The sequence below is a fragment of the Sus scrofa genome, chromosome 15 (genome assembly GCF_000003025.6).
Source record: "Sus scrofa isolate TJ Tabasco breed Duroc chromosome 15, Sscrofa11.1, whole genome shotgun sequence".
Classification (NCBI taxonomy): domain Eukaryota; kingdom Metazoa; phylum Chordata; class Mammalia; order Artiodactyla; family Suidae; genus Sus; species Sus scrofa.
The window spans coordinates 93126331-93149493 of record NC_010457.5 but is presented as its reverse complement, the minus strand read 5'-3'; the positions used below and the strand labels follow the sequence as shown (position 1 = coordinate 93149493).

The 23163-nt window shown below is 37.2% G+C and overlaps 1 protein-coding gene across 27 annotated transcripts in view; it reads right to left on the bottom strand.

The window, feature by feature from the left end:
- Nucleotides 1–23163, bottom strand: part of GULP1 (GULP, engulfment adaptor PTB domain containing 1) — a 264095-nt gene that overhangs the window by 102695 nt on the left and 138237 nt on the right. The window contains exon 3 of one of the 27 annotated variants that reach the window (XM_021075364.1): nt 2252–2306. The exons of the other annotated variants lie outside the window; for them this stretch is intronic. The gene's annotated coding sequence lies outside the window, so the exon portion shown is untranslated. The remainder of the gene's footprint in view (nt 1–2251; nt 2307–23163) is intronic. 27 annotated transcript variants of the gene reach the window in all.

Genomic DNA, 23163 nt, shown 5'->3' with positions numbered 1-23163 from the left:
GGAGAGATAGAAGAAGGATAGGAACATATTTGAAGAAATATAGACTGAGAATTTTCCAAATGATTAAAAATATAAATCCAGAGATTTAACAAGCTTAAACACCAAATACAAGAAACAAAAACACCATGACACATCATAATCAAATTGCTCAAATTCAAGAACAAATTGAAATGCTTAAAAACAGCCAGAAGAAAAGACATTATGTATAGAGGAAAAAAGATGAGGATGGAAGCAGTTTTTAAATCTGAAACATTGCCAACTAGAAGATAGAGGGGGAACATCTACAAAATATGAAAAAGACCAAAGCTTAATCAAGAAGAAACAGATAATCTAATTATATATGGGGAAAGGTAAGAGGGACTTTTTTTTCTGGTAGCCATTCTGAATTTCTTTATAAAACACCGCTATTTACATTTTTGCTTTTATCTTTCTTAAGAACCCAGAATTAAGATCCTATATTAAATATTTATAACATACTGTAAATATCATTAGGGAACCTTATAAATTCATTTGATAGCTATGTCAAAATATAAATGGAATATTTAACCATGATCAAGAAAAAAACTCATAACTCATAATACGTTTGTAATTTATTATCATATTATCACTTCAATTTTAAAGCCAATTGGAAATTTTAAACCTCTAAATAAAAAATTTAAAATACATTAAGAACATTAAAGGCAGATGTCATTAGATGAATTATATAATCCCAAATTTTATGACAAAATACCATAAGGCCACTTGGTATTCATTTACTCTATAAATTTTAGGCCTTCTTTTAAAAGAAATGTGAAGCCAACAATCATTTTTTAAAATAAATCCAGGACATACAAATTTGAAAACTATTTACCAAAGGAAATTCACAGATATTTATAAACTAGCTCAGAAAAAGTTTGGAGTAGCTTTTTAATGAATGGCAGTTTCTTGCTTTGCAACCTGCTGCCCAAGCATTTATTTTAAAAAATTAAATCATACTGTCATGACTAAAGAAACTCTATGTGGTAGGAATATTAAAAGCTGCAAAAACAGCTGGTTCTGAATTTCATTTTATCCTTATGAGTACATTTAATATCAAACTTCCCTGGAATTCTGTCATGGTTAAAAGAAAAAAAAAAAAAAAACCCTCAAAACTGATTGAAACATGATTCACATTAATATGTCATAAGACACTAAAATACTATTGTTCCCTAAGAGATCTGAGATGATGCTAAAATAATGAAAACTCATCATTAGTTCTGTGTAGGATGGTAAACTAGGTGAAGTCAAAAAAGTTGCTTCTTCTGTGAATGCATATAATATGCATTTTTTTATTCTCAAACTTTTTCTGTGCTTTTTGAATATATAATTTAGGAAGGTAATCTTGAGACAATGTCAGACAATTTTAGATCCTGCATTAAATCCTCCACGTTGCTAAATGCTCTAAAGTAGGTGCTAACAATTGGAACTTCCCTGCTTGCAATGGTGAACAAAACTTCCAAAATCTTCCTGGGAGAACTCAGCTCATTTTTTACAGTCTTCTGGATCTAATTCATCTCTATTGTAAAGGTTCTCTTTTTAAATCTCCCAGTTGTAAGAAATCTTGTAATACTCTTCTTCACCATATTTTAGGACTGTAATTTGCAAGGGAATCTTTGCTTTTGTAGATCAATACTATCTAAGGGTAGCCAAGAAAACTAACCAGTAAACAAACATATTTCACAGGAAAGGAAGTCACATGATAATGTGTTTCAGAGACTATACATTTATAATTTATGAGAAATAGCAACATTAGTGTCTTTTGTAATTCCCTAACTTGGGATATAAATGCCTATAGTTATTTTCCTTTTTTTAAATGAAATCGACCTATCTCTCTCTCTTGCTCTCTTTTTTTTTTTGTCTTTCTAGGGCCACATCTGTGGTATATGGAGGTTCCCAGGCTAGGGGTCAAATCGGAGCTGAAGCTGATGGCCTATGCCACAGCCACAGCAAGGCCAGATCTGAGCCATGTCTGTGACCTACACCACAGCTCAGTGCAACCTCAGATCCTTAACCCACTGAGCAAGGGCAGGGACCGAACCCACAACCTCATGGTTCCTAGTCAGATTAGTTTCCGCTGTGCCTTGACGGAAACTCCCCCTGTATCTCTTAACATTTATAAAAACATCCTTTTCCCTTCTAGTAGATAATATGGAGACCACATTATTTGATGAGCATTGTAAGAGTGGAGAAGTGAAAATAAGTAAAGAAAAGTCCCTGCTTTCAAAGAACTTACCATCTTTGAGAGGTAAGGGAGGATGGGTATGGGACTCCATGGATAATGATGAGCCCTAGAAAAGAGGTAGGTACCATTGAAAGTGAGAGGATGAAGCATGGAATGGGGATGCTTCAGAGTGTAGGTAACCAGTCACTTCCCAAATGGGCAAAGGTTAAATGTGAGAGGAGGAAAGAAGGTTTCAGGCCCAAGGGCAGAGCATGTGTGGTGTGTGTTGACTGCAGGCATGGGACTCCTGGCCGCACTGCTAATCACCTTCTGGGAGCCATGCCCTGGCCCTCCCCGAGGCTCTAGACTATTCTTCAACACCCTTGACTAGAAGCAGAGACGGTCTAAGAAGAGCTTTGGTGCTTGATAATGTGGTCAACTCTTCAGAATGGCTTATTATATGGGAAAACCTTAGAGTACAAGGTACAGAAATACCAGATCTATGGGACAAAATATAAAGGGTCTGGATTTCTTCCAATGCCAAGGCTGAGGTCAAAATAAAGGCTACAATGAATCAAAAGTAAAAATAGGCATACGCAACCTATCCTTACTGACAATGAAAGCTACTGAAATGTGAACCACTTTATTTTGACAATAACACTTTCTACCAAAAGATGATTTGAATGAGGCATGTTCAAAAGTCATTCCCAGAGCTGGAAACCCTCTAAGTATTGTGCAGGAAGTATCTGGGCCATAATTATGGCAATGTTGGGATATCACAACGCTCCAAGCAGGGATTGGGTATCGGCCTGGAAGTGAGGCCACCACTCAGCACCTCCAGAATGAGGATATCATGGGTCCTTTTTGAGCCCCTGCAGCCAAAAGAGAGAAAGGACATGTAGCACAAATCTCAAACTGTCTGAGCAATCCCAGGGGCATGATGAGTAAGTACCCCAATATACTTCATAAGTATCTATAAAATTCTGAGCTAAACTTTGGCAGGCTTGTAGCAGTCTGTTTCAATAATCAGATACTAAGATTTTTCATGAAAACTGCATCTAAAGATCAATTAACTATTTCTCTCCCTGGATTTTCTTCATTATCTTACATTTTTTGTTTTGTTTTGTTTTGTTTTGTTTCCTTTTTCTTTTTCTTTTTCTCCACCCTCAGGCATATGGAGTTTCTGGGCCAGGGATCAGATCTGAGTCCCAGTTGTAACCTACACCACAGCTGAGGCAACTGCTGGATCCTTTAACCCACTGTGCTCCACCAGGGATCGAACCTGTGTCCCGGTGCTGCAGAGATGCTGAGGACCAGGCCTTCCACAGTAGGAACTCCTTATCTTATGTTCTTAATGGGAGGTCAGTTACCTTTCTCTAAAATGTGACAATCACAACAATAAATAAGTTAAACTAAGATAAATAATTATCTTGAAACACACACTATTTACAATAGACTATGACTCTCCTCTGAGCATCTAGGTTTAGTTTCATTGTGAACATTAGATTATTTATTTTATTTTATTTTTGGCTTTTTAGGGTTCCCAGGCTAGGGGTCGAATTAGAGCTGAAACCACTGACCACAGCAACATGGGATCAGGGCCTCATCTGAGACCTACACCATAGCTCATGGCAACGTGAGATCCTTAACCCACTGAGCAAGGCCAGAGATCGAACCCACGTCCTCATGGATACTAGTCAGGTTTGTTAACCACTGAACCACGAAAGGAACTCCATGAACTTTAGATTTTGATGTTCTTTGTAGAAGTCCTTCTCAGTATCCACCCCCCCCTTTTAAATCACAATATACTGTCTCTCCTTTTTATTCTTTTTTTTTTTTTTTTTTTGTCTTTTTGTCTTTTTGTCTTTAGTTGTTGTTGTTCTTGTTGTTGCTATTTCTTGGGCCGCTCTCGCGGCATATGGAGGTTCCCAGGCTAGGGGTTGAATCGGAGCTGTAGCCACCGGCCTACGCCAGAGGCACAGCAACGCAGGATCCCAGCCGCATCTGCAACCTACACCACAGCTCACGGCAATGCCGGATCGTTAACCCACTGAGCAAGGGCAGGGACCGAACCCGCAACCTCATGGTTCCTAGTCGGATTCGTTAACCACTGCGCCACGACGGGAACTCCTCCTTTTTATTCTGATTGAACACAAAAGACCTATATCTTTTTAGACTTGCTGTTTTCCTCATTTCACCAAACACTTTGATATCCATATCCTGTGAGTGAGAACTTGTGGGATCCAATTACTGAGGTAATATTATCTTTAGCAAAACTGTCTGAATTCCTTTGAAAGACTAGAATAAAACTGCTTGATTGCTCAATTAATGCTATTATATAGTCTAGGGCTCAAGACTTTATGTATTTTAAGACTAGAATTTGTAAAATACATGTTTTAAAATTCAGTTGATTGGAGTTCCCATTGTGGCACACAGGAAAGGAATTCCACTAGTATCCATGAGGCTGCAGGTTTGGTCTGTGGCCTTACTCAGTGGGTCCAGGATCCGGCACTGCTGTGAGCTGTGGTGTAGGTAGGTCACAGACAAGGCTCAAATCCTACGTTGCTGTGGCTGCGGCATAGGCTGGTAGCTGTAGTTCCTATTCCATCCCTATCAATTCGAGCCCTAGCCTGGGAACTTCCATATGCTGCAGGTGTGGCCCTAAAAAGCACACACACACAAAAAGATTTGGCTGATTGATCTCTACAGATAAAGCAACAACAAAAAATACTTTATTTCAGTTTCAAATTTTCTGGTTTTTATTAGCATATTTCACTTGGAAGGATTTTTTTATTTAAATGTCCTGCTTTAATGTGATCGGGGTTTTTTTTCTGCCCCCTTTTTTTTTTTTTTGGTGTTTCTTATGGTAAGCAGTTTTTATCTCTATGTTAATTCTAACAATCAGTCATAAATATGAATATATTTACTATTTAACCACTTAATACAGTTTTGTTTTAAGAGTTTTGTTTAAGATAGATAGAATTCTCATATCTTTTGACCTCATATCTAGAGCATCTCACAGTGTTAGAGGCTTCACTGAGTGGGCACTGATGGGCAGGAAATCAAATCCTCCAAAACTGAGCCTCCAAATACTTCCACTGGAAAATCATGCTTTCCTTACCGGCATTACTGTTAGTACTAGAGGCACTTGCTTACAAGCAATACCGCTTGACCCCAGTTAATAATGCATTCTGCCTCTGCTACTTCAATCAAAACTTTCTATTTTTAACTTGAGTGGATCTATGATAATCTTAAATATGCTGGCTTTCTGCCAGTGGGCTTTCTGCCTGTCTTAGCCATCTAGCTGCCTAAACATTTCTCCTCAGAAATCTCTTTATCTTCATCACCATCCGGACAATACTGAACTTTACCCTAGCCCATGATCCTGGAAAATAACAAAGGTTAAGGAAATCCACCCTGCTTCCCTTTGTGTTCTGGAAATGGCTTGCAACAAAGAACCACCCTTCCCCACAGGACTTAGCTTTAGGGCACTCCTCTGTTTCCCTAAGATAAGGCCAGACTTTATACCCTCCAAATTCCCATTCTTTGCTTCACTAATGATTATCTGAACTGTTTATGCCACTGACCAATTTGGACAAAATACCTGCTACTTTGATTTGACTAAACTTTAGCTAAGCTTCTCTCCTTCTCCCAGGATCCTGAACTTTGACCCAGACTCAGCCTAGCAGCCTCAACCCTCCCTTCACAGTCTTGCCTAAGAAGAGGCTGACCTGGGAGGAAAATATTCTTGGGTGTACCGTCCCCATCCTCATCCTATCTTCCCTCCCACATCCCATTCTTTCCAGGCTCTTTCACTCTTAAGAGAAAAGCCCCCTTCTGCCTAGCTATCGAGAGGCTTACAGATCTTATGCTTGGCATATTCTCCCTACTGCCATCACCCACTCCCTTTATTGCAGTCATCTTTTCAAATAAGGTTTTCTTTACCTAAATCTGGAATTATCTTTTATTTGACACTCCATTTGATCATATTTTAGAAAGAGTGCTGGCAACTAACGTCAACCTACTTCACTGAAATAATTCGCAAATTTTCCTTTGAATATATCTACTCAAATGGAGCCAGCCGTCTCAGTCTCTTGCACTCAGGGGTACTTTCATTTCACATTAAATAAAGTGCAAAAAGATGTCCAGGAAAAGTAAATGAATTTGGGCTTTAAAAATTTCATCTCTTTATATCCTTAGCATCTAGTTCATATCTATAGAAAATGCCTGTTTAATTACAAAGTGAATTAACAAATTAAGTCTTCTAAAATAACGTATTTTATTGCAATATATCTTAGCTCGGAAAATCTGTTGAAAATTTATAACAAAAAATCTTGAATTAACTTGAAGATATTTTCAAGTACAAAGTACACTGGAAGTTAATATAAAAATTCTTAATATTTCTACGAAGAAAAGTATTTTAACTTGTATATAAACAAAGAAGAGTTAAACGAATGGATATATTTCTTGCTCTGATAACATAATGTTATAAAAGTGTCAATTACTCCCTAAATAATTTATATATATAATACATATAATCAAAATTTCCAACTATATTTAGTAACTTATGAAAATGCACTGCATGTCACTACTATGGCTTGGATTCAATCCCTGGCCTGGGAATTTCTGTATACTGCAGGTGTAACAAAAACAACAAAACATAAAACAGTGTAACACTGCAAGAAATTTTAAAAAATTTAAGAAATAGATTGGAATAAAGAGTTCATAAACATTCCTGAAAGATGGTATCTTAATTCTGATTAAGGATGGAATCTTAGTATATAATTAAGTGGACATCACAAATCAAAGGATATGCTCTTTAACAGATGGTATTCAAAAATCAGGGGAAAAAACAAAACAAAACATTTTATCCTTTACACAACGTTGGGATTCAAATGCATTGATGCCTTTATGAATAAGAAACAAAACCTATAAAATATAAGAAAATGTAAAAGGAATATCATTTTGAGTTCCCGTTGTGGCTCAGTGGGTTAAGAACCTGAGGAAGTTTCCATAAGGATGCATGTTGGATCCCTGGCCTCGCTCAGTAGGTTAAGGATCTAGTATTGCCTCAAGCTGTAGTGTAGGTTGCAGATGGGGTTAGGATCCAGTGTTGCCATGGCTGTGGTGTAGGCCTGTAGCTGTGGTTCTGATTCCACCCCTGGCCCAGGAACTTCTATATGCCAAAGGTGTGACCTTTAAAAAAAAAAGAATATCATTTTGAACTAAAGCAAGAAAAGAATTTCTTCAAAAAATATGCAAAAATAGAAATAAATTTGATTATACAATTACAGATTTCATTTCAGAAAAGGTAACCATGAAAGAGGTAATAGACAAATGACAATTCTGAGAAAAGATATGTTGTCTCTCTCAATCTGGTAATATCTAAAATATACAGACTTTACTAAAAATCAGTTTGCAAAAGTCAGTAACTCTCCCCTCAATGGACAAACCATAAGAACTACCAGTTTATAGAGGAACCCAAAAGGCTAAGAAGCATATAAACATATGCTCAAACGTATCGGTAATCACTGAAATGCAAATTTAAACCATATTATTTATATTAATTTGACTGGCAAAGTTAGAAAATTGTATAATGCCAAGTATCAGTGATGTTATGACGTTATAACAATCATTCTCACATTTATATGCTCATTAGAATCACCTGGGAAGATTAAAAACTATTAAATGTCAAAGATTTACTCTATTTCAATCAGAATATAGGGTCCTGACTTTACCATTTTTAAAGAATCTTCCAGGTAGTGCTACCACTCAAGGAGAGTTGAGGAAAACTAGGACATAGTAGCCTTCAAGCACTATTGGGGACCATTTATAAATATCAAGGCTCATTTGAAGACCAATCCATAGTGCTTAAGCAAATTTAATGTTCACATACCCTATAATTCAGAAACTCTGTTCCTGAATATTCATCCCAAAGGAATTCTCACAGATCCCCAAAGACTTCTGAGGAAAATCTCGTTAATACTTTTTGTGGTAAGGAGCTGGGGCAGTTTGGTTGTTTACCACCAGTAGAAGAAACAGACAAAATGTGGTAGAGGTACATCAGAGACTGCTATGCAGAACAACTGATTGAAAATGATGATTAAATGTGCACATAACAACATGAATGGATCTTAGGAACAATACTGATTACAACCAATAAGAAGGTGACCAAGAAAATCCCCAAATTACACAGTGCTTATACTAATTTTAAAAGTATAAATACAAACAGTACAATACTAATTTTAAAAGAATAAATACAAACAAAAATACAAACAACTGAGTGTAGTGAAGAGGGAGAAAGGGGGTAAAGAATGGGCATAAAAGGAAATAAATCAGAGGACTGATTTGGAGCAGCCCTAAGGAGTATGACTATTTTAATACTTTGCACTTGCCATCGATATATAAATCATATGTATATAATATATATATATATATATATAGTGTGTGTGTGTGTGTGTGTGTGTATGATATGTATGTATACAAGGCTGGCTCTCTCTTGCCCCTCTTCTTTATTCAGTCACCCAGGATACAGCGAGTCTTGTGGTACATTTATGGGGTGATGTCAGAGCCCCTGCCCTTCAGTACAGGAAAACACAGAGGCTCATCTAAGATTGGAAAACCATATCTTCCACACAATGGAGGAATCTAGACTGGGCCCTCCTGGCTACTCAGTGTTCCTTTTATTCCTTGTCCTTTGATACCTCATAGCAGCTATTTCAAATATGCTTTATATGCTTGTCAAGTCATTTGCTAGGAGATAACTTTGCCTCTTACTTTACTGAGATGATTGATGTTAGCCCATTCACATCCCCTCATTTTTTTTTCTATCTCCACTAGTCATTTGGGCAATGGTGATTACCCACTTTAAGGCCGAAATCCAAATTCCCCGTCATTAATCTCTGCCTAGTCTCTTCACCTTCTCTCTTATCTTGGAGGTACAGGAACAGCTTCCCAGCCTTTGTTTAGTTTAATTCCAGTTCTTTCCAATTCTTGAGAATTAGAACCATTATCATCCTCCCTCCATCAAGAGAGAGAAATCATTAGAGTTGTAGATTCCCCTTTTAACTTTTGCCACAAAGTTCTTGAAACTTTGGTTACTTTTTTCCATTATGTCATGTCCTCAGACACTTTCCAATATTTTTTGATCTTTATTGCAAATGGAGAGCTGACCAGTCTAATTGATGGATGGATATTGAAAGTAAGGGAAAGAGAACACAAGGACAAAACTATTTTCTTTTTTTCTCTTTAGCCGAGTAAATTATGTCCTGAGAAGGGGACTTGGGGACAGCAAAGTTTGGAAAGTGGAATTCAAGACTTCTGTTTTGGATATTTTAATTTGAGATATCTACTAGATGTCTAAGAGAAGTTGAGTAAATGGTTAGATATGGGGTCTGGAACTGGCAGGCAGAATTGGAATAGAAATATAATTTGTGAAGTAACCAGTTTCTAGATGATGAGGTCAGCTAGGAAGTGGATATAAATAGTCAAATGATAACTGAGCCCATGGGCATGCCTAATTTTATAAATTAGGCAGAAAAAGAAGATTAAGCTGGGAGATAATTAAGAAACAGCCAACAAAATCAAATGAAAACCAAGAAACTGTGCAGTTCTAGCAATCAAATGAAGAATGTTTTCATTAAGAGAAGATTAAATAATACGGACATATCTACAAAAAGGAAGTCTGAGAAATGGCTATCAGTTTTGCAACATGGAGATTATCAGTGACTTTTGCATTGTAGTGTCAGGGTTGGAGGAGCTAAGATAGCTTCGTTGGATTTGGTTTATGAGAGACTATGAAGGGAGGAAATAAAGGCAAGAAGTGGAGAAACTCATGGAATTTTATAAAGGAAAGCAAGTAATAAGGCAGGTCTTAAGGGTGATAAATTCAAGGAACAGATGTTTACTGGTACAACTGCAGGTGTATTTCGGCTGATGCGAAGTTAACTTTAACAGGAGAAAACTGATGACACAGATAGGAGAAAGAATAAATGCAGGAGCCAATTCCTTTAACAGGCCTAAAGGGATATGGTCAAATCCACAAATGAAGTGACCATCCTTAGACAAAAGGAGCAGCAGTTAACATTAAAGGAAAGGCTGAGTCTTTGGAACATATAAAAGTATTTGGTAGTGAAGTAGAATTAGTGGTGAGAAAATATGAAATTTCTTTTCTAATTGCATGCATCTTATCAGTTAAGTAAAAAGCAGGTTATTATCTCTAAGTGAGGAAAATGAAGGGGTTAAGGATTAAAGAAGAGAAGAGGAGAGGAGGGATCAGAAAAGAGTAGTCTCGAATAGAAGAGCAAACTGAAGCGACAAGGCAGTTGAATATCTGGGCAATTTTAACCCGATGAGGACTGCAATCTAAAAAAAAGGCAGACTAATCAACACATTCATATGAGTTTGTGTGTGCATGCGTGTTTGTTCCATGCGTGTTTATGGGCTACTTAAGCATAGAAGAGAACAGTCAGTCAATAGGAGTAGGGATTTTTCCTGGCAAGTATAACAGTGAGAAAAGGGAAGTAAAAGTGTCTTGGTAAATTATATTCCATATATTGAAACAAGACTTGCCTTAGAAATGACATCAATTATCCCCTCTTTTACTAATCTCTTTATTGAAGTTTACACAAATATTCAGTTACAATTTACTATTACAGAAATATTTTTAAATTATCATAGTAGGAAAACTCGTCCACCGTTTAATAACCAAGGGGGAAATATATACATACATACACCCTCATACATTATATTTGCCATACTAACACATTTATACCTAAGAAGGCTTTCCTGAATTTCTTTTAACGGGGCAGCACAGGTTAGAGGCAGATACATTTTAGTGTCCCTATGGGCTTAATGTGCATTTCAACACAAATGTGGGTCAGTGACTAAAATTACTGATTATCTTTATATATTAGTACTACGACTTTTCAGTTTTGAAATTCCCCATCCTTTTCACTCATTAAGTCCTTTTATTGAATTTCAGCTAGGTTTTTTTGACGCTGATCTGCCAGAAGGAATGAGCAGGTCTGGGCTGAGAAATTGGAGTCCAGTGTCACAGAGAGAAAGGAGAGAAATGCCAAGAGAGTACTCAGGTATTTGCAACTATACCCTCACCCTTCTAGAAGAGTTACTGAAAAAAAATTTTTTCCCTTTTTCTTTTAATTGGCTGCCTGCAGCATGTGGAATTCCAGGGCCAGGGATCATATCCAAGCCACAGTTGTGACCTATGACACAGCTGCAGAAATGCCAGGTCCTTTAACCCACTGTGCTGGGCCAGGGATCGAACCTGTGTCCTGGAGCTGCAGAGATGCTGTGGATCTGATGCACCACAACGGGACTCCTCTACTGAAAAATCTTGAAACTCTGACTCTTTTCATATTCTGGCCTCCATTCCACTAATGGAGTAATTTCCTTTTTTTCCCTGGACTAGACACCAAACGGAGTGGTTAACTAAAGGTGATGCTCTCCTCTGAGTAAGTTATTCAGAGAAAAAGACAAAAATTCAAACTACACGTGGCCCTTGTTCTGTTTCTTAAAATAAGTCAATAACTGTTATTATTTAGATTTTGCTTACTGCAAAGCAAAAGGAACACTCAGAGCTCCCAATCTCTGGGATTTGTGATTAATATTTATATCTTTGCTCAATTTGAGTTTTGCTTTCAAAGTCTTAAGAGATAAAAGTATTGAGTCACATCTACCAATCAATGCCAATTCCTCTAAAAGCATATATCTAACGACCGAAAAATATTCGTATAAACATATCCTAGAGGGGTTATAGATGGCAACAAATCTATAATAATTTTTAGGATGAAATAATTTTATAAAACAATAACTTTTTTAATATTTATAAGCATGTATATTTCTAAATATATCAATATTTTTGAATTCCTCCCCATTTTGCTAGTATCTTGTATATATGTACTCACATACAGAAATAAAAGTATTGTCAGTATCTTGTGAATTATGTAATTTTAGTACATAAATATTTATGGATAAATAAATGGAAGACAGAAGTGAGTCATTCTAATTTGAAAAGGAAAGCACATCTTTCAACAGATATAGTTATTCAACTTTACTGTTTCACAGGCAATCCTTCACAAAGGTATATTTGATATTTTTGTTTTGTATCTTACCACTTAATTGTGTAAGCTCTAATAATTCTTAAAGGTGTATTTACTGCTTTTGAAATATGCCATGGTATTATATTAATAAATATTAACATTCCATATCTAGAAACAAAAATAATACAAAAAATATCAGTGTGGATTACTCTGGACTTGTGATTCCCATGGGGATGGGGACGGTGGGAAGACACACCTCCCACTGTCAGCAGTGGGAGCAGGGAAGGGACGTGGCATTTGTAGTTTTGAAAAACATGTAAACAGTGTATTTATTAGGTTCATAACAGAAGATACAAGAAGGAAGCTCTATAAAAATCTTGGTTGGTGAGAACTACAGAACATAAAATGAGAAAATCCTTTTAAGCAAGGTGGGTTTGAAAAGTCTCTAAGTATGTTAGGGAACAGATACAAATATAATCCTTGGCATTTTTAATATCTAGCAAGGAGACTTTCGAACCATGTGATGTGAGTCCATCTCCTTACTTTGCATTTTTGTATCTTAGAACTGCTGTCAGGTACAACCTGGTAGGCTGGCTCTGCTTTCAGGCCAATGACCTGGAGGTGAAAAGGCTCATTGTGTGATTTCTCTGCAGGAGCACACACTTGCTTCTGGATCTGGTGCTTTTGTTATTTTTAACATATAAAAAGAGAAGTCACAAAAATATAAGTTCCAGATTTAGTGGCAACCAGACAGAGAAGAAACAAGTCTGTCTGGGAATAACAAGAATAGTTGATCCCTAGCCTACTTATATTTAGAAAGCTAAGTATCAGCTTGACTATTAGTTTAGCTAAGTATTAGCTGCGTTTTAGAATATATTAAATACTGTAGTTTGTATACTTACTTTTAATGATCCAAAGTTATAAAAATAATGCAAATAATTACAACAAAATTCATCTTAATTCTACACATCTTTTAAAATTTTATTTTATCTGTTAGAGAAATATTGAATTCTAAATATTTAAAAACATAAATTGAGGTCCATCTACCTTTGCTTTTATATTAAAACGTTAATATATCTATGGTATGACATACATTTCTATCGTGCATAGAAAACAAGTGTTTCAATGGATTAGAAATGACTTCATGCAATTTTAAATTTATTCCTCTTTCTCCTAGTACACCCTAGTAGGGATTCAAAGATAAAAGTAAACTGAGATAAGGTGTACATTTCCCAGTGACCTTCTTTGTAAAGTTCAGATTAATATTGAGAACAATATTAAAATTGAGAATAAGAAGCTTAAATTAAAATAAGCATTTTAAAATGATGGGACTATTGGCAAAGTGTAAACACATTTTAAATGCTGGGATTTCTCCATTTAACCAATAGAATCATAAGCAGATAATCATTACTTAAGGATAAAAATGCAGTATATGCACCATTAAAAAGAAGTCCTATCTTGGTGGAGGTGAAATCAAAGCGTTCTTTTAAAGGGAAACGAAATCTGGAGTTTTCTCATGTTTCTTAGTGCCTTTTTTTTTTTTTTCCTATTAACATTCTGTTCTCATAATGTAAACCTTATGTGACAATATGCAGCCTGGCTCATTCCTTTAACATTACACAAATGTGCTCACTCAGCAGTCCAAAAAAAGTGACTGAATGTTGTGAATGTCTTTGATCTTTTCTGTGACAGTGTTGGCCAGGTACAGTAAACAACGTGTCTTTGCTCTGGAATGTATTATATTTTTAGAAAATAAACTGTTAGAAAAAAAAATCAGTAGAAAACTCATTCTTCAGTAATTTAAATTCAGAAATCATCAACCAAAATATAATGTTAATAGTTAATACACCAGTACTGCTTTTGTTTTAAGCCAAAAAGAGTCACCACATTTCACAGTTTAAATGAGTGCATATCTTCATTTATGGCCTGAGTATAATTTGCTATAAGGTAAAGGGAAAACCTCTCATTTGCTTGGGAAAAATCAGGAATTAAAAAGGGGGAATGTTGCTGAAACTTAGTGAACTTGGGCTGTGAGACAGATGGTGCTTCAGACTGAATTAGAGCTCTTTTTGAACAGTAGTGATGGAGCTCCTGAAAAATGGAGGAATTCTACTCTTGCTTCCGCTGTGTTCCCTGCTTTGGACTGTTGAAGAACAATTCCTTCTGAAAGTTTAGTAAGTCCAAATATATCTACCAGACAGAAAACATCTTTGGCTCAAAAAAGAAATCTCATGTTCTAATATCTTCTATTCCTTTTATATTGATTAAAACATACTAAATTGAAGAGTGTTAAGAAAATGATAGTGGAGTTCCCATTGTGGTTCAGCGGTAATGAACCTGACTACCCATGAGGATGCCCTTCCCTTGCTCAGTGGTTGGGATTGGTGATTCTATGAGCTGTGGTGTTAGGTCGAAGATGTGGCCCGGATCCCACATTGCTGTGGCTGTGGTGTAGGCTGGCAGCTGCAGCTCTGATTTGACCCCTAGTCTGGGAACTTCCATGTGCTATGGGTGCGGCCCTAAAAAGAAAAAAAAAAAAAAATAGAAAATGATAGTAATACATCTTAGTCACAGATGCATGGATTTTTGTACTTGAATATATATGTGTATATATTATATATACACACACATATATACTTATATATATATTGAATAATATATAATTGCATGTATAAATGTAACATGTATATATTTCTACAGTGATTAAACATACACTGCTTTTTTAATACTAAAGAGTCATTACAAAATTTGTGTGGTCAACTCGTTTCCTCCATTTAGTTATTCCGGGTAACTATTATTCCTCTAATTCAAAATATTAATTAGAAATGGATCAAAAATGTAACTGTGTGTATATTATTGATCATAAACCAATAAGCAATTATATATTTTAAATATTAAGATTAAAACAGTAATTAGATAGCAAATTAATGTGAATCTGAAAGAAAATTCCCACTTTAGCTACTAAAGTCAGAATTATTTTTGTCACATTCTGGAAATTCTAAATCACCTGTTATGATGACAAAAATATAGTGCAAGAACACTAAAATATCTGTCTTAATGGTATTGCTGATAATGTAATACATATTTTTGGTATTTTCTTCATATAATGTACATTTTTAATATTTTAGGTAATAATCAATTTGCATTTTTTTTTGTCTTTTGTCTTTTTAGGGCACCCCCACTGCACATGGAGGTTCCCAGGCTAGGGGTTGAATTGGAGCTGTAGCCGATGGCCTACGCCACAGCCACAGTAACACAGGATCTGAGCCATGTCTGCAACATACACCATAGCTCATGGCAACACCGGATCCTTAACCCACTAAGCAAGGCCAGGGATCAAACCAGCAACCTTATGGTTCCTAGTAGGATTTGTTAGCCACTGAGCCACAATGGGAACTCCAATTTGCATCTGTTAATATGTAAGCCATATATATTGCAATATTGTTTAGACTTAGAAAAATTGAATTAGCTGAAATCTAAATTTAAACTATTAGCAAAGGAGAAGGAAAGTAAATCAGAGACAAGGACAATTTTCCAAATACCTTAAAAAATAAAAAAAAAAAGAAACTCTACAGAGGCCATTTGAACTATTGCTATACTCTACTTCCTTTAAAGTTCAGGCAAAACCAGTTTCTCAATGAATTTGCCAGTAATGTGGCAATAATTCATTATGGTCATAGACTTATATAACCTTCCAATGCATTATTTCCAGGCATGATTCCAAGACTTCGAATCCCAGAGCAATGGGAATGGCTTTGCACTCTTTTTTTTTTTTTTGTCATTTCTTGGGCTGCTCCCGCAGCATATGGAAGTTCCCAGGCTAGGGGTCTAAATGGAGCTGTAGCTGCCAGCCTACGCCAGAGCCACAGCAACACAGGATCCGAGCCGTGTCTGCAACCTACACCACAGCTCACGGCAACGCCGGATCGTTAACCCACTGAGCAAGGGCAGGGATCGAACCCGCAACCTCATGGTTCCTAGTCGGATTCGTTAACCACTGCGCCATGACGGGAACTCCGCTTTGCACTCTTTACCATTAGCAGAAATGTATTCTTATTTGGAAAATCTGTAGCAGAAACATCTATTTTAATTTTCTAGCTTTATCTCTGTGCTACTTACCCTATATTGCACACACTAACCCATGGAAGCAATGAGATCTCACAATGCTCATGGCCATCTGTGTTCTCATACTGTTCTATGTTGGATTCCATAATGCTGTTACCAGAAGTATATTTACTATCAAATTAGTATTCATTTAAAAAATTTCTTTAGTGAGAAAAAATACACAGATGTATTGGGGAGGCCAGCCAAAGCTGAGGCTCAAATAGAGATTCAATTAGGGATGGAGAGGAATATAAAGAAAACTTATGGATGAAGGAAGATGAAAAAATAGTAAACACATTTGCTATATCTGAGGTTAGCTTTACTATATGACAAGATAAATGAGAGTAAAGTTGCTATAGGGCTAACATATTTTTGCAAAATAAATACTCTGTTTCTTTGCAAGGCCAGGGAAAGCAAGGTGGGAGGCAATAAACACCAAAATTAAGAATAATGTGTGATTCACCAAACATCATCTGTGTGCCTATTTTGTGCCAGGCTCTGTTTATCTAGGTGCTTTCACATATGTTTCTGTTTAATACAGCCATTCTTTGAGGCAGGCAATACTATTTATAGATGGGTATACAGAGGATCATGTAGGTTTTAAATATTCTCCAAATCAAAAGGCTGGTAAAAGACATACTGAATATTTAACCCTAGGTCTTCTAATGATAAGTTCAAGAGACTTTTACATTATATTACAAATTCCATACAAATACATTCTCATATGGAAGATAGAAGGGAGATAAATTTGTTACATAAAATATTTGTTTTAATTTATTCATTTCTTTAGTGATGTGGGGAAACAGTTTTTTGTTTTTTGTTTTTTCTAGTGGAACTAAAATTGGGGTTGCAAAGGAGGAAAACAATATGGGTTTTAACTGATTGTAATAATGTAGGTCAAAGGGTTACACAGATTTTGTTTGTTTTTGCTTTTTTTTACGATCACATCTGCCACATAAGGAAGTTCCCAGGCTAGGGGTCAATTGGAGCTGCAGCCGAGGCCTATACCACAGCATGGATGGCAATGCCATAGCCTTAACCCACTGAGTGAGGCCAGGGATCAAGCCTGCATCATCATGGACACTATTTTGGGTTTTGTTTTGTTTTTTGTCTTTTTGCTATTTCTTTGTGCCACTTCTGCGGCATATGGAGGCTCCCAGGCTAGGAGTTGAATCGGAGCTGTAGCCACTGGCCTACACCAGAGAGCCACAGCAATGCAGGATCTGAGCCGCGTCTGAGACCTACACCACAGCTCATGGCAACGCCGGATCGTTAACCCACTGAGCAAGGGCAGGGACCGAACCCCCAACCTCATGGCTCCTAGTCGGATTCGTTAACCAATGCGCCACGACGGGAACTCCTATTTTGGGTTTTTAACCTGCTGACCCAGTGAGAATTCTGATATTTCTTAAAAATAGATAAGTTACAATTTAGCAGTGCAACTTTATACACGTGATCAAACATCTATTTAAACTTTTAATCACAGACCTTCTAGGATGCTCATAATTTTCCCTTTCACCATTATGAGATCAAAATATCTCAGAAATTCCACTATCTCAGAATCTGAACCATATCCCTCTGACTTTACCTCTTTTTTCTGGACCTGATACAGACTACAGGCTCTGATGTTTTCTATCATGTGTTTAGTCTTGGTGTCTGATTTTTGCTTTGACCAGTATGCACTCTATATTCCTATAATAATGTTAGATACTGATACTTTATGTTATGTTTTACCCTGAAAGAAATATATTTAAATTCTTTCTCCCAAAGGACATGTTATGATCAATGGTAAGATAGCAAGATACATGTAGAGGGTCATACAGTCTATGGATATGAAATAAATAGAATCAATGGGTTAATAGAGTAACTAGAATTCTTACCTCAGTCTCATTTTCAGGGAGCTCTGGAGAGTTAATATACCATGTATTTGGTATCTAGTGTGTGCCTGGCAATGCACTAGTACTTTAACTACAGCATCTCATTTACTTTTCAAAATTATATTCTCAGAGTGGTAGCAATTCGATATGACCACATCTGGACGAACGGAATAAAATGATTTACCCAAATCTATGTGTCAATCAAAGCAGCAGAGTTAGAATTTTACTGTAAGTTGATGTGACTCTTATGGATATGTTTGAACTTTCTACTTTATCAGCCTGACTCTCACCTTGGATTCATTAAAGCAAATTCCTTCTAAATTACCACTGTGTACAATGAAATGACCATAACAACTCTTATTCCCAAACCTGTAAGACATCTAGCAAGAAATACCAATACATAATTAACTAAATCATACTTCACTTATGCCAGTGGAAAAAAAACAAAAAACAAAAAAACCCCACAATACTTTCAATGTGTATAAATTGAAATTTACTGTTTTAAAATCTTGCCTGGTTACCATGTAGTGGGATGAGAGAATCCTGAGGACATAACATGCACAAACCCTGAAGAGATCTAGACCAGACAAGTCACCTGCGGCAGACAAGGACAGACAAGTTACCTACACCCAGTCAGAACAGCAGAATCCAAACACAAAACCCAGGAAGCAAGGCTGAACACAGAATCTAGGAAGTCAGAATGTGCGTGTTTCCTATGCACAATTGTATGATGCCAACTTAAAGAGCTGCCAAACTTGGACCCAGTTTGTCTTACTTAGGGTGCTTTGGGGATGCAAGTAAGAGACTGACTAAATATGGCTTGCATAATAGGGGCTTATTGTCTCACATAACAAGAAATCTGAAGGCAAATGGTTCCTGGGTTGGTAAATACGGCAACACATAGCTGTCACCAGAGACCACAGTGCTTTCAGTTCTTCTGCTCTGATCCTCAGTATGTTGGCGTTTGTCTTTAGGTTGTGCCTTTGCATTCACAAAATGACTGCTCCTATTCACCTAAACCCATACAAATGTAGCAAGAAGGGTATTTCATTTACTCACTGGAATAAACCCACAAACTTTCTAGAAGCTTCCAAGAAGAACTGGTTCTCACAACTAGAACGCGTTGAAAACCAAACACGGGAAAGTAAGTATCAAACATTTTAGCTTCTTCACGTGGGCTCACTGGTAAGAAAGGATGGGAGACTGGCTGAAGGATATGCAGCTGATAGTGTCTACTACATGTAAATCTGTAATCACAAACACGATAAGATCTTAAATGACCATTCTTTGCAATAGATGCTTTCCTAAAATTATCTGACATGTTCAGGTTTTTTTTTTTTTGGGGGGGGGCATATGTAAGTTCCCAGGATAGGGGTCAAATTGGAACTAAAGTTGCCTGCCCGCACCCCAGTCACAGCAATGCGGGATCCAAGCCACATCTGGTACCTACACCACAACTTATGGCAATGCTGGATTCCCTACCCACTGAGCAAGGCCAGGGACAGAACCCATATCCTCATGGGTTCGTTTCCACTGTGCCACAATGGGAACTCCTCGATTTTGTTTCACTGCTTTTCCCATCCACCTATGGAATTTATCAGGAGGTTAAGAGAATAGTTTCAACTTCTAGGATTAGTAATAAATTTAAAATGAAACAAAGAGTAAATGAATAGAGCATGAATAAAATGAAAATATCTGTGGTTATGCTGAAACATACCAACCTAAATGTCTTAAAGATGAAACATCTCTTAAACCATGGTAATGGATCTAAACCAGGATCATGACAGACCTGGAGAGGACTCTGTGGTAGGAAATTAAAAAATCATGCAGAGACCTGAAATATGTCTCTTTCATTGCTAATCCTGTCTTTCAAAATTATTATATTTATTTTTTTGTCAAAGCCAATGACTGCTAGAGCATTTGGTATACAATCATTTTCATAATCGTTGTTTTAGCTACTCATAAATGAGCCTCTGTGAGTCCCCTCATATTTACTGTCTTTGAATCACTCTCCCAATTATTCACTATGAAATACATTCTATACCTGTTTTCCTTGTCTGCTTTTAATGTCTTTTTAAGAATTCTTAATTTGTAGGGGTTTTTTAGTTCGTTTGTTTGTTTTTGTCTTTTTAGGGTCACGCGCATGGCATATGGAGGTTCCCAGGCTAGGGGTCTAATCGGAGCTGTGGCCACCGGCCTATGCCAGAGCCACAGCAATGCCAGATCTGAGCCACATCTGCAACCTACACCACAGCTCACGGCAATGCCAGATCCTTAACCCACTAAGCAAGGCCAGGGATCAAACCCGCAACCTCATGGTTCCTGGTTGGATTCATTTTCACTGTGCCACAAGGGGAACTCCTTAATTTGTAGTTTATTGTTGTTGTTTTTATTTTTTAATGGTTTTTAAAAAATGTATGGCCTCGCATATGGAAGTTCCCAGGTCAGGGACTGAATCTGAGCCACAGCTGCAACCTATGTCACAGCTGTGCCAACATTGAATCCTTTAACCCACTGCACTGGGTTGGGAATCAAACCCATACTTTCACAGTGACCTGAGGCTCTCTAGTCAGATTCTTAACCCACTGCACCACAGCGGGAACTTTTGTTGTTTTAATTTTAATTTATTAAGGGGCTGGATAAATGGCAGGACATAGTTAGCAACTGGATGAGGGGACCTAGAATTGAGATAAGGCTGAGTGGAATCAACTTCAAGGATCATACACCAACCAAAGTCAAAAACAATACAGGGCTTAGGATTCCCTAAACTAATGATACTAAGCCACTCAAAGTTCTATCTCTGCATGAAGTAGAAACCTCTTCCTCTTTGACAAATACAAAGTTCTCAATTACAAATATGACAAAACAAGGAGAATGTTAACATTTTTAAAAAATGAGGTGACAATCAGTTGGAGTCCGTTTTTGAAATTCCTTCATATTCTTATAATTCTGTTATTCAAAATGGACACTTAGTAGACTGGATTCTTAAAATTTTTTTGTAAGATAATGTCAGTTTTAGATAAAAAGACATAGAATATTTTTGTAGAACCTGTCTATATCTTTCCGGCCCAGAATACACAACCTTAGAATTTCGACAAAAATTTATTGACTGCTTTTGATCAAACAAGCCCTGGGCATTTTCCAGCACAGCAGCTCAGTGTGCTGATGTGCTGATGACTGAAAGGAATACAGTGTGGTCATGGAAAACTGCCACGAGTCTGTGACCTAGGAGTGATCCAGAAGAAGGCAGAAATCACTCTTGGCTTATATGAGGAGCCAGCTTTTCCAATTAAATTTATTTATTTTTGTCTTTTTTTAGGGCTGCGCCGGTGGCATACAGAGGCTCCCAGGCTAGGGGTCTAATCGCAGCTGCTGCTGCTGGCCTCAGCCACAGCCACAGCAACGCCAGATCTGAGCTGCATCTGCGACCTACACAGCTCACAGCAATGCCGGAACCTTAACCCACTGAGTGAGGCCAGGGATCGAACCCGAAACCTCCTGGTTCCTGGTCGGATTTGTTTCTGCTGCACCACAATGGGAACTCCCAATTAAATTTAGGCTAGAAAAAAAAAATACTTTGACAGTTACTGATATTGGATATTGATCCAAGAAAATATGTTTTATTAATATTAATCTGGTAGCAGAGAACAGGATAATTTGAATAGGAAGAGTTTACAAGGCAGGGAAATCGCCTAAGGGTGGACTGAAATGGTCTGGGCCAGAGGAAAGGCCTAAGTGGAACCAGAAAAGGTGTAAGAATGCTAGAAACTCATGTAGCACTAGGAGAAAAAAGTGGGATACAACAGTGGCTATTTAAAAATCTTTCTAGGAGTTCCCGTCGTGGCGCATTGGTTAACGAATCCGACTAGGAGCCATGAGGTTGGGGGTTCGGTCCCTGCCCTTGCTCAGTGGGTTAACGATCCGGTGTTGCCGTGAGCTGTGGTGTAAGTTGCAGATGTGGCTCAGATCCCGCGTTGCTGTGGCTCTGGTGTAGGCCGGTGGCTACAGCTCCGATTAGACCCCTAGCCTGGGAACCTCCATATGCCGTGGGAGCGGCCCAAGAAATAGCAAAAAGACAAAAAAAAAAAAAAAAAAACTTTCTAGAACTATCTTTTGCATAAGAAAACATGTACAATTGCAAATGAACCTATCTGAACAGAAAAGCAGATGAACAGAAACAGCTCAGAGACATGGAAAACAGACTTGTGGTTGTCAAGGGGTTGGGGAAAGAAGTAGGATGGACTGGGAGGTTAGAATTAGTACATGCAAACTATTACATTTAGAATGGATAAGCAGTAAGGTCCTGCTGCATAGCACAGAGAACTATACCCAATCACTTGGGCTAGAACATGATCGAAGAGATTATGAGGAAAAGAATGTATATAATGTGTGTGTGCGTGTGTGTATAACTGGGTCACTTTCACTTTGCTGTACAGCAGAAATTGAGAGAACATTGTAAATCAACTGTAATTAAAAATTTTTTTAATATGTTTGAGTCATGGAGTTCCCTGGTGGCTCAGCAGGTTAAGGATCTGGTGTTGTCACTGCTGCAGCTCAGGTCACTGCTGCAATGCAGGTTGAATCCCTGGCCTGGGAATTTCCATATGCCACAGATGAGGCCAAAAAATAAAAATTAAAGAAAACATGTGCAATTGACTTTCTGAGAGAAAGTACGTATGATTAGAATTATTATTTTAATATATATTGAAATTTCATGTTCAGATACAATTAAAACTTCTTAGAAACTCAAATGTTTTCAGTTAAGGTATTTTATAAAATGTTTTTTTTTTTCCCTTGGCTTTGCCCACAGTATATGAAAGTTCCCAGACCAGGGATCAAACCTGTGCCACAGTAGTGACTCAAGCTACTGCAGTGACAACACTGGATCCTTAACCTACTGTGACCCAAAAGAACTTCATAAAATAATTTTTTAATAAAAAGT